Source organism: Pleurodeles waltl, chromosome 8 (assembly GCF_031143425.1).
Source record: "Pleurodeles waltl isolate 20211129_DDA chromosome 8, aPleWal1.hap1.20221129, whole genome shotgun sequence".
NCBI lineage: Eukaryota > Metazoa > Chordata > Amphibia > Caudata > Salamandridae > Pleurodeles > Pleurodeles waltl.
The window spans coordinates 354,315,590-354,328,186 of record NC_090447.1 but is presented as its reverse complement, the minus strand read 5'-3'; positions in this window follow the sequence as shown (position 1 = coordinate 354,328,186).

Here is a 12,597-nt window from a genome sequence, read left to right as displayed (position 1 = left end):
GAAAGCAGAAACCTGCAAAAGTAAGATAAAGGGGCAGGGTGTGCCTGGTAATGAATTAAAGGGCAATACGTGGATTTAAGTACTCAGCCTTGGTATTTGGTGCACCAACATTTAATTGCACCTACAGCTGACTTCTGAGTAGAGCTTTGGGCACCAGCACTCATTCTTTTACAAATTAAGCCCTGGCTCCATGCCATCCCAGAAATGGCCGGTGGAGTAAAAGGCCTGTCCGGCCCTGTGCGGTGGCGGGGCCTGGATAGACAGAGCTGCAGCTGGGATCCCATCTGGCCCCAGGTCACTGCTCTGCTCGCAGAAAAATGCCATAATCCTGTGGTGTGGGTGTGGTGGTGTTGCTTCATGTAGCCTGCAGGGACCATCAAATGTCTGGCATTCTAGTACCTTGAAGGCAGAGTTGTGTCTAGTATTAGGCGCTCGGTACGGTGTCAAATGGGCCACAATGCAGGCCCTGTGGTCAGGCAATATTTCTACAGTCTAGGCCCCCAATGCCCCCAATGCCCTTCCTTGCGCAAACGGCACCAGGCCAAGCAGTGTCTCCTCTCCCAGTGCAGGTGAGTGCTGTAATTGCAGTGCGGCGATGAGGTTCAGACAGTGCTTAATTTGTACTTGTTGTTTCCGGTGCTGAGCACCGGCACTTATTTGTGAGGGCCGGGGCTTATTCTTATGCCTCAAGCATTTGCTGCGAGCAAAAGACACATATGGGAAAGACAGAAGAAGGAAAAACTAAAAAGTGTCATAAAGGGAGAAAGTAGAAAGTTCCAGGATGAGCTGAAGGGGCAGTGGTGGCCGTAAATGGATTGAAGAGGCCCGAGATGGCTTCAGGATTACGCTGCCTCAGTATTCAGTGCTGGCAGATTTAATTACAGCAGCATTGTGTTTAAGAGAAGGTCTTTGAGCACCGGCACCTCTTTATTTACAAATTAAGCACTGGGTTCAGAGTGGAGGAGTCTCTGCGGCAGACGGGTGCAGAAAGGTTGAACACAGTGAGGTCTAAAATCAAGTCGTCACCAGCTTGATAACTCACTTCATGCGGCACACTTTTTCCCACTTCAGTCTGTCATCTTTCACCAACATGGGAAAAGTACAGAGGCATTGATAAATGCAGTTTACGGGCACATCAATCAATCAATCAAAAACATTTATAAAGCGCGCTACTCACCCGTGAGGGTCTCAAGGCGCTAGGGGGAGGGGGTTACTGCTGCTCAAAGAGCCAGGTCTTGAGTTGCCTCCGGAAAGCGAGATGGTCCTGGGTGGTCCTGAGGTTGGTGGGGAGGGAATTCCATGTCTTGGCCGCCAGGTAGGAGAAGGATTTCCCACCTGCTGTGGTGCGGCGGATGCGAGGGACGGCGGCGAGTGCGAGGTTGGCGGAGCGAAGTTGACGGGTGGGCGTGTAGAAACTGAGGCGACGGTTGAGGTATTCGGGTCCCTTGTTGTGGAGGGCTTTGTGTGCGTGGGTGAGGAGCCGGAAGGTGATCCTTTTGTTGACGGGAAGCCAGTGCAGGTGTCTCAGGTGGGCGCAGATGTGGCTGATGCGGGGTATGTCGAGGACGAGGCAGGCGGAGGCGTTTTGTATTCACTGCAGACGTTTCTGGAGTTTAGCGGTGGTTCCTGTGTAGAGGGTGTTTCCGTAGTCCAGGCGGCTCGTGACGAGGGCGGGGGTCACAGTCTTTCTGGTGTTGACGGGGATTCAACTGAAGATCTTTCGGAGCATGCGGAGTGTGAGGAAGCAGGAAGATGATACGGCGTTGACTTGTTTCGTCATGGTGAGAAGTGGGTCCAGGATGAAACCGAGGTTGCGTGCGTGGTCTGAGGGGGTTGGTGCGGTGCCAAGGGCCGTGGGCCACCAGGAGTCGTCCCAGGCGGAAGGGGTGTTTGACGGAGGACATCACCCAGTGGCGTAACACAACGTGAGGAGCCCCTACCGCCAGAAGGTTGCTGAAGGGGCCTCCACACTCATATCAGTAGGGGTTGAAGGTTGCTCCTCCATTGTGGGTAAGCCTGGGGCCCTTCCACACCGCGAGGGCTGCGGGGGCTTCTCTTACGCCCCTGACATCACCACACAGTGAGAAGGCCTCCTCACGGCCAGTCTGCGGCAGCAGGCACGGTCTGTCCCTCCTAGGCACCACTGATATGTCTTCCGTTGTTCAGAGAGGCCGCACAGGCACAGAGTTGGGCTTAAACTAGAGTAAGGGCACGTGCTCCCGTTTCCACATCGGCCGATCTATTTAGAGGCTCCACGTATCAACCATTCAGACTGCAGAGTCAGGGTATGCGAAACGATCGCATTAATGAATTCCAACAATGAGCACTAGATGGCGCTAGCTCTTCTCTGGTTGGTGCCATCACCAAGGAACACCCTGATCTTCCTCTCGGCCCGATCTTTAGAGCGATCCATAATGTAACTGAATGAGGAGCAGAGATCAGGAAAAGGCTGGCGGTATTTTGTGGCACACTAGCGGTGACGAGGAGAGCTCAGCTGAAGCACATTTAAATCGGTGTGGGCGGTCTCTGGCCTGAAATTTCTTAGGGAAAGAGTACTTCCTACAGCACGAGGGAAAGGTCTGGTGAAGGGAGACGTGAAACGTGGCCCCAAGAGATGGAGGTCGTTAAACAATGTTTTCAGCCGGAGAAGTCCCATAGGATAAGAAGCCGCCAGCTCTGCTTAGCATCACCGGGTGAAGAAAGCGCACATCGCAGAAGGTTCGAATTAGCCATGCAAAGCCACCTGAACCCCCCACCTGGAGCTGACAGAAAACCCGGAAGTATTCGGAAATGTTTAACGCTGCCTTACAAATCTGTATTTTTTGTATTGTAGTGTTTTTATAGCGCTTACTACTCGGGGAGCTGAAGCAGGGGCGTAGCTTCCATTGGTGCAGCAGGTGCAGTGACACCGGCACCAATTGAACCCTAAGCATTGCTGTATTTCACAGTTCGAACAGGACCCATAGGGGCCTGTTCCCTTCCTTACACTAAGGCCCATGACACGCGGGCTGAAGTGCTTCCCCGCACGGACAGCAAGCTACACCGCGATGGAAGGGCGGTCTTTTGGTTCAATATAATACAGTTTGTATTTATTTAATGAGGGCTCGGCATCGTGAACACAACAGCCGTTTACTTGTTATAATGCTTTACAGCATACCCCCTTACTGAATATACTCACCCGCTGAAAGTAGACGCACGAACGTTAGGGTGACCACCTGGGATTGAGGCAAATTCTGGACAGGACTGTAAAAAATTCAGGACAAAGGGTCAAAATTCAGGACAAAAATTCAGGACAAAGGGTCAAAATTCAGGACAAAAATTCAAGAACAAACGTCAGTTTTACAGACACACGCAAGAGAGGCCATGCCTCACTATTTTGTCAGTGCATTTATTTACTCTTTTTTAACATAGCACTTTTTATTCACTGCGGTCTTTTTGTGATTGCCTCCTGGTATGCTACATTCAGGTGTCACATTACGTCCTTGTTCAGTAGTAAATTAATGCCCTTCAGTACTGTGGAAAGCCCATCCGCCCCTACCCAAATCTACCCGATCTTTCTTGAAGAGAAAGTAACAGCAACATTTTGATTATGTTTGTGAACATTTTAAAACCCCTGGCAAACAGTATGGGAAACATTAAGGTAAATAACCTTATGCTAATTTAAACAAATTGAACAAAAACATCTGGCTTACCCCAACCGCCCATGGACTTTAAACCTACATTTTTATTTAAGAGGCTGGGCAGATGGTGTGGACGACAGTCTCACACCTAATGTCAGGATGTGAGGCACCCATAATTTGTCTGTAGTCTCACTGCACTAGAGTGTATGTCTGGGACTCTACATTTATCTCAGAAATGGGAGCCTGGACTACCAATCAAAGATAATAAAAGAGGAGGATGAAATTGAGATCAAATGGGAGATCCTCAGCAAGTAATTCGAAGCGTTGTTGATAAAAACTGGATAAATAAAGAAGAGAAGAACAAGGTGGGACAATTCCTAAAATCAGACAAGGTGGGTCCACCAAGACTATTCAAAGGTATTGGGTACCTGGGGAGTTGTCTCTGCACACAGGAGCGAAACAGAAGAGGCACTGTCAAGTGGTCGAACAAGCAACACCCATCCACCTTGGCAAACTCTTCTGGTGCAATGGTTCGCTGTTAGTGCTTGTGAAGGGTGAGCAGGGGGCAGAACCCTTGCAAGGTTGTGCAAGGCAATTGCCTGCTTTGTCCATGTCTTTAAATGGTTTTGAAATTGAGCAAATGCCAAACTAGAGATCTGGGTTATCCTTAAGTGTCAAGTACACATAGAATCTTCTAAATATTTGGGATGTAAATTTTACAAACAAAATGTACAAATTTTAAAATGTAATTAGTGTTTCTTAAACATATGGCACTGTTTTCCCCTTTATATACAATTAGATCTCAGATTGAACTAGGAACCAGTTACCTTTTGATATCTAGTGATTAAGATCTACCATTCTTACACTAATTTCCAGGATGAAAATCTCGGCAGAGCGAATGGTCCCTCCAAGCCCAGTTTGCTTTTTGGTCTTCTCTTCTGCTTTCTTTAGTGGGCCGTGTGGCACTAGCGAAGATGGTGTGCTACCCCAATGATAGTATTATTTTGCAAACCTTCCCCTGCTCGTCCTTCATTCCTTCTTCAGACAGGCCACACATCTGATTTGGTTGTTGCAGTGCCATCGGGTAGCTCTTTCCACTCTAAAGGTACCTGTTACTGCGGGTGGATTAGGTCTTCTGGGCTTAGAATGCTATTATTCAGCTGCACAGGTCCAATGGGTGGCTCGCTGCCCACCTCCCTGCATTAGATGGGGTTTACCAGTAAATACTTTTAAGGAAGGCTTAATACACTGCTCATTGTTTCCTACTGACCATTCCATGGATCACCATCTGGGGTTATCATGCACAGCTTTCTCTTGCCCTGCCAGAACCTGTAAACTCACTGACCTGAAGAAACCCTATGCTCCTGCACTACCTTTGCTAAGGCTTCCCACCTGCACACTGCACTGGTCGCCACTATACTCTACACCACTCTGCTCTGTACTAGTGCATTCTGCACCAATACACTCTATTCTACTGCACTCTATGCCACTCTACCCTGCCCAATACCCCTCTATGCAACTGCACTCTACACCAGTGCACTCTAAACAACTGCACTGTGTGCCACTGCCCTTTACTCTGAACCACTGTCCTCTATGCCACTGTTCTCTGTACCACTCTACACCACTGCACTGACACTCTACTCTGCAGCTCTGCACTTTACACCACTCTACTCTATGCCACTGAACTCTAGGCACTATACTCTACTCTACACCACTCTACAATACTCCTCTGTGCACCACTCTACACCACTGCACTCTATGCCACATGAGTCTACTCTGCACTCTGACACTGCACCACTCTGCATTGCTGCAGTCTCTGCTACTCCACTGCACTCTATGTAACTCTACCTCATGCCACTCTATGCCACTGCACTCTGCGCCAATGCACTCTAAACAACTGCACTGTACTCCACTGCCCTCTACTCTGCACGACTGTACTCTACGCCACTGCTCTCTGTGCCACACTGCACTGACACTCTACTCTGCAACATTGCACTCTCCGCCACTGTACTGTACACCAATCTGCTATGTACTACTGCATTCTATGCCACTGCATTCTATGCCACTCTACTCTGCATCACTCCACTCTACAGCACTATACTCTACTCTGCACCACTCTACACTACGCCACTGCACTCCCCGCAACGCAAGTCTACTCTGCAATCTATGCCACTGTACCACTCTACACTACTGCTCTCTCTGCCACTCTATTGTATGCCACTCTACTCCACTGCACTCTATGCCACTCTACTCTGTCCCACGCCACTCCATGCCACAGCACTCTAAACCACTGCACTCTACGCTAACGCACTCTAAACAACTGCACTGTACCCCACTGCACTGTACTTTGCACCACTGTGCTCTACGCCACTGCTCCTAAGCCACTCTACTCCACTCCACACAATTATGCCACTAACCTTAAGCCATGCTGAACAGCAGGTACTCTGGTGTATAACATGGCTAATGGCTAAAACACATTAGCAAAGACAATAACTCTTTTGTAGGCGAGACCTGTTGGCTTTGCCAATGTTTGTTAGTACTATGAGGTACCGAGGTCGCTGAAAGAACTGTGAAAAATACAATTACATCATAATAAAAGGTGCTACAAAATGCGCAAATATATTTCGGTTAAATAAAAAAAAGCGCTTCTCAAATACAGATTTGAATAATATACAGTTTATACCTAGTACTAAAAAATGTTATAACACTTCATTAAAACCACATACTCCACAGCTCACCTTGGAACACCATTACAATACCTCTCTAAAAGAAATATTTTTGCCACCAGAAAACTTCAAGTGACTCCTTTTAGCAAAGTCAATGCAGGTTTTCAAGCCCCTTTGCATTTGCAGATTTACCAGTTGCACACATTTGCATGTCTTTAGGTAAGGAGACACCCTGGCAAGAGGGTCTGATTCTTATCTGTCTGCCCCTCCCTCCCTCAGAGCACACGAGACTCCCTGCCTTTGAAAGCTGCTGGGGAAACTAATCGCCCGTAATTTCGCACTACCTTCCCTTGTCCATTTGGTGAAAGGGTAAAATTACGGACAAATGCCGTCCGTTAAGCCTTTCATCACGGACAACGGACGGCAGGGCGAAATTACGGACAGTCCGTGAAATTTACAGACGGGTGGTCACCCTAACGAACGTGCACTGGCACGTGTGGGTTTCTCTGCTGTCATACCCTAGATATGTGAAGGTGTAACATACCTTATAATACACATTTGGCTGGGCACTGCGATAGTGGTTCTGATGTCAGCGCTTCTATTGACGCTTTCCTCATCTTGAGGGTGGAAGTGCAAGTTTACCTCAATGTCTCCCTTGACTGCATGCCGGCATATTACCAAAATTCCATAAATATATCACTAGGTAGGTTTCCACATAGGGGTATAAGATGGAGTGGGGCAGTTAGAGGTATGTCAGATGATTTGCAGACAGTGCCTATATGATGGTTGTAGGTATGTGCACCGAGAAGTTGGTCGCAGTTAGGCAAGGAGGCCTACATTGTTACACAATAAGAACACAAACCACATGGCTATTGAGTAGTGTACAACATCCTTGAGACCTCCTAGTATAACCTCAAAGTTTTGGCCAGAGCATAGCATTTGCCTGGATGACTAATGCTTCTGCAGCAGTTCATACTTGAACGTCTCATGTTGTGCTACAAAGGAATAGCCTGGCTGGCCGTAACGTTACCACTTTCTCAATGCATGTCTGGCTATACTGCTACAAAAGATTAAACTTTTGGACCTCCAGTGCTGCGGTGGTCTTCCAGAACACCATTTGAGAAGTGCAGTTGTACATGATCAGAGTAATCAATGTGAGTGAAAACATCTTGGTGCATGCTGTTCCCATCGAAGACCACCATGTCAGCCTCAGTTATATTTTCAAGAGACTGGGCCTTACTTTGAATTGAAAAATATGCACATTTCTGAGGCAGAACATTAGTATTTTTGGCTATGATTTTCCACCCAAGGGGTTGCTCCTGATCTAGGTAAAGTTGCTGACATCAAAACTGCACCATCCCAATGCTCGTCTCCGAAATCAGGAGCTGCCTAGTGATGCCCCCCTTTGCATCAAATCTATACAAAATCTCTCATTAATAAAATCCCTTAGGGAATTGACCAAGTCATCCATCCTGTGGCACCGAGCCAATACCCAAGAGACATCCTTCCTAGCCGAAAAGTAAGCATCACCTGAGACACAATGTTGAAGTATGTCAATCCATCCAAAGAGAACAAGCTGTCAGTAGACAATAATCCCACAAGACTTGGAGTAGTTCTATCGCAGAAACAAGCATGTGATGATTGGGTCTGATAACTTTTGTTAGCTGAACACGGACCCTAACAGAATGGTACTCCCACATCAAAATAAGAGTTTGTAGCCATCCAGAAGGGGTGTCACTACTTCCACCTTTATTGAAATGGACACCAGTTCAGTGTAGCCCTGAATCATAAAGGGTCTACATCAAAACCTCCACCTAGGATTGAGAAGTGGTTCACTCAACTGCAGGAGTATTGTTGCTCTGCGAGCTATCAACCAGGGTTGAATATTCCTTCAGTAATTTTATCCTGCCACCATCGACCAGTTACTGGCAAGGAAATGAGTGAAGCTATAGAGACTGTAGAATACATCAAGTTTGTGACAGAAAGTTCAAGAATCTATCCCATGTAATGACAGATGACATTGTGAAGGCCACTGGCGGATGAGTCTATCTAGTTGTCTGTAGGTGCAGAACAGTCAAATAATTAGAAACCCTTGCTTCAGAACATGTTGGCACTCACGCCAGTGGCACATATGTATTCCTGGTCCCTATATAATGTGCTGCAATGCAAAAAGGATGCCTTTTGAGAGGAAATTGAATAGTCATTCCTCAAAACATGGTCCTAAGAGCTGTACAAACTTGTGCATGTTGTCCATCAAGGGGGTCATGAGGCCCAAAAACAGAATTTGTTCTAAAGTACGGTTCCCTCGACATGATCAAATGGTAGATGAATCTGTTAAGAACTGCCTTCAGTATCAAGCAGCCATCTCTCTGGAACTTCCAGCAACATCATTGCTGAAACCATTAAATCTCAACCAGGAGCACGAGCCAGTGCTGATTTTGGTTCGCTTGAATGGGGATTAAAATGTGGACCTGGGAATATCCTGTCCAGTTCCCTGTAGGTTTCCCCCTTTTGGGGCAAATAATGGACCCTCACAGTTATATGAGGTGAGGTGGAGAGTAGAGATTGTTTAACTTCACCTGGGTCAAACCTTTTCTGCTTCCCAATGCTGCAGTTTGCAGACACGTGTGAGCTGCCCCTAGCTCCCCACAGCTCTGCTGAGGCGTACGGGCCCTGTGTCTCGCGCCCTGAATTATCAAGTCTCAAGCTAACAGATCTGATAATTCTGGGCTTGAAGAATTTGGGAAACTCATAGTTTCCTGGGGCGTTATCCCCTCAGGATGCCCTCAGACAACTGAGAGTGAGTGGCTTAATCTCCCTGCGCCTCAAATTGTAAATAAATGTTTGGAAAAAATGCACATGCAACACTATAAAGCCTGACTTGCTGTACACAATCTGATTTTTTTCCCATCCTCCATCATTGGTGTACAGTGCTCTGTTGCCCCTCGTTGGGTTTGTTCTATATAAATACCATTATATGCTACAAGCAATTATATCAAAGTAAGTAGCAAAGTTTAACTGTATCCAGGATAGGCACATTTTATGTATGTTCGTCTGCGGCAGATTTCACCCTATGGTTTGTTAAAATTTGGGCGGCCATTCTACTCTCTGAAAGGCTTTGCTTCTGCATGCAATGGAATTTTAGACAATAGGTGTTGTATTCTGTATGTGTCCGGGGCTCTGTTTAATTAGATGTATATTTGTAATCATGTTCTTCCAACTTTATAGTGTCACCAACAAGGAGGATCATATTCTTCTGTTGGGCACTGTAGATAATAACAGTGCTTAAATGTGAATACAATCTTAAGGACATATGAATTGACCGTAAAGAATGTTTGCTGGTATTTCCTTACAGAGACTGGGACTTGGTGCATTTTATGGTAATAGGAGGTTAATACTTAAATTTCATTGAAGAAAGCAATGAAACGAGTACTAGCCATCTTTTAGCTGTCCTTAAGATCGTATGCTGCAAAGTATGTTGTTTTTCATTTGTTTAATGAAGTGTTAAAAGTTAAATGCAAGTGTAAAACATTGCCCTCAATTATGCGACCAAGATAAAATCAAGAAAACCTACCTATGAAAACTATGACTACAGTGTGTTTAAAATCTTCCTTCTGGTTGATGTCTAGAAAGTATGCTTAAACTGACTGGCACCCTATTTGCACCTCTAATGTTCCGGTGCCCCTCCCCCTTCTCGCCGCACTCATATTTAACCTCTTACAGATCTGTTGCTATTTTCTATTATCAGTTTTGTTGTCAAGTTTTGGAAAACTAAAAATAGAACAACTGAGCATTTCATCTGGCATCTCAACCAAACAGTATCTTCCTTGTTTTGTCATGGAGCTCTCCTAGTTTTCACATTTTAGGCATGACGTATTTAGATTTTCAAAACATGCAGTGACTGAAAGTTTTAGGCACACACTTTTATGACTTCTTAAACGGTATTGGAAACACTCCTTACATCACACAACTTTGGCAGAGACAATGTTCTAAAGATGCCAGCGTGCCTCGGGCAGTATCGGATAACATGCGCAATGCAGGAAGGTGCTGTCACCTCAGGAAGGTTCCACCGCCGCCATTTGCAAAGTAGCGCTGGACCTCTGCCGCACAGCTGCACTGACAGGCGTGCACCGTGACTCACATGCCTTTCTCTACTGGGGTGCGTAGTCCCACCTCTTGAAAGGAGCAGTGAGAGAAACCCTTAGGGTGTATCCAGACCAGGAAGCCTCCCAAGGCCTTCATAGGGCTTGCCACGCTTCGTGGCACTGCGCTGGGGAGCACCTAGTTGACTGTGAGAGGTACACAAATGGCGCCCACCACCCAGTATTAAAGTCTGTAACAAGGTGTCTCACAGACAGGGGTGTAACGCAGGCTCCTGCAGCCCCTGGTGCGCAGAGGAGGACCCAACCCTTGGTGGGGAGGGAGGCGGGGGGAGGCATTCAGTCAAAGGGCTCTGAATAAATGCGAGATAATGGAGCCTCATGGCCCCCTTTTGACACTTCGCAGGGACCTCCGTCATTCTGCATTATGCTTCTACCTACAGGGGGCCGGCAGACAGACTCTCGCCTTATCTTGAGGTCCATTCTGTTTTAAGGTGCACCCATTGCGACAAAGGGCATTCATTCCTGAGGTGGTCTTCATGTAGGGTGGGCCGAAGTTTATCATGTATACATATAAACACTTGGGCATTCTCTGCGCAGAAGCTGAAAGTATTGGGCTCCACTTGTCAGGATACAAAGGGAGGACAACAGATTTTGCTCGGAAAGAAAGGTTGTTCGATATTTCAAGGGGATTCGGTCCGTACGCCGCTCCGGGCCCTCTTTCAGGAGCATGGCTCCCTGTGTACTCCCTCCTGCTCATTGATTCCCGGCGGAGGACGAGCACTGCCCTGGCTCGCCTCCAGCACTCTCCTGCTGGCCTGGCACTCTCCCGCAGACACAGCGAAGAGCGGGGATGGATGAAGACTGTGCATGAGCGGGGCATCCGCATCGGCGCCTGCTGCACCCGCAGTGTCCGGCACCTGGAAATGCCCCCCCCCCCCCCCCAGCTTTCCAGAGGAAGGGGGTACGGGAGCGCGCTGCCCCCATTTAGAAGTCGCAATACTGCATGCTCCTCCAGGTGGATGGTCTCTCTGCTTTTTTATCCTGTCCCCTCAGTGGATTTTTAGTCACGGAGGAAAGAGCGAACCCTTCCAGTTGCAGACTCATCCGGGGCATAGCTTGGTCAGTAAGATTGGGGGGTAGGGGTGGGGGAAAAAGGAGGGGGGGAGTAAGGCGGGGAGCTTCAGATTTTCCAACAATCATACTGGCATATAATGTTAAAATACATTTTGAGGCTTTCAAATCAGAGAGGGGAGAGAGTTTGTGTGTGCGTTTTTGTCTGTGTGTTCAACAATCCCAGGTGACGACTGAGAGACATCTCACCAAACCCAACTGAAAGCACCCGTACCCAACTATTCATCAGAAAATACATTTATTAGGGTGTGGGGGGAGGAAATGCCCCAAACACCCCCTTAAGCTATAACCCTGAGACTCATACAACTACTGTACCATTGCTGCGTGCCACTGAAAAAAACACAAACTCCAGACATCCTAAGTGATAATTACACCAACCAAATGCTATAAAGGGGTATGCTCAGCAGGTGAGTGATGGAGCGAATGGCTGAAGAGGTCAATGTCTAAAGTGGGATGAACTTTTGCATATCCGCCATGCATACTGCCAAATGGACAGACATATACTACCTTCCATCAATCACGAAGCCTAGCTATGTCAAGCCCCTGCCCCCTGTGCTTGCAGAAGATCAGGGTATGGAACTGCTTCTTGAGCTCTGTGTTGCTGCTGCGGTGACAGCTTCCTGACATCAGAAGAGTGGAGGTGGAGAGCGAGCCCTGACTATTTGACTAAACTTTGCGAAGCTGTTGAAAGCCAGGCGCCTGCAGAACTTGCAACCTGATCGATCCCACGTGTAAACTCGCCCTCTTTCCCAGAGCAATAGCGACCGAATCTATCGGCGCGCGTTGTCCTGCCCCAGCTGGTCCCGATTTTGGGGGGCCTGCAGGACGCTTGCCTTAAATGCCTCCTCTGGCCCCCCCCCCCCCCTCAACATACCTGTGAAGTTTCATTGGGGGGTTTGAAAACCGCAAACCCCCCACTATTGGTGGGGTCGAATCTGACCCCCTCCTCACCTGATGATCGCCCTGGGAGGTGGGGGGTGCGACGCTCCTTTGCTGGGGCGCGCCCTCCCCAAACCAGTTAAACTGGTCCCTTCCGGGCCAAGGTGGCCGTTAAGGCGCCGGCCCCTTATGCCCCCT